We start from the raw sequence: 675 nt of genomic DNA, 5'->3' as shown, positions 1-675 counted from the left end.
AATAATGATGATAATAGTAATGATAATAATGATAATGATAATAATAGCAATAATGATAATAATAATAATGATAATAATAATGATAATAATAATAGCAATAATAATGATAATAATGATAATAATAATAATAATAATAATAATAATAATAACAATGATAATAATGTGAATAATAATATTGATAACGAAAACAATTATGTTAATCATGGTGATAATACTGTTAACATTAAATAGATGCTATCCCAGTTAGAAAAAAATAAAGGAAAAATATGTTGCAATTATACTATTGTCATTATTGTTTTACATTGGGCATACGAAGGCAGTATACCATAATTCTGTTAAAAGAAAATCTTTCTAAAGCACTCCGATTCTCCAAATTCGCCAGATCCGGTGAATATTCATACATTCGGACATGCATATATATACAAAAATAAATGCATATCTGTCTATCTATCTGATCGATATACATTTATCTATATATCTGTCCAGTAGACACGCAAGACTAGACTGATAGATAAGGATTATTTCCACGTATACGTATGTCCGTATCAGGAATATTCATTGGGTCGGGCCTCGCACCATTTTAACAAACCGGCCGAATGCCTTTGACACCTTCACTCACATATTCATAAATTCTTCATAAAAAAGGTTAAGATATTAGAAAAAGAAAATGCCAGC

This window comes from Penaeus vannamei, chromosome 29 (genome assembly GCF_042767895.1).
Source record: "Penaeus vannamei isolate JL-2024 chromosome 29, ASM4276789v1, whole genome shotgun sequence".
In the NCBI taxonomy this organism is placed as follows: Eukaryota; Metazoa; Arthropoda; class Malacostraca; order Decapoda; family Penaeidae; genus Penaeus; species Penaeus vannamei.
This window is presented reverse-complemented; position numbering follows the sequence as displayed.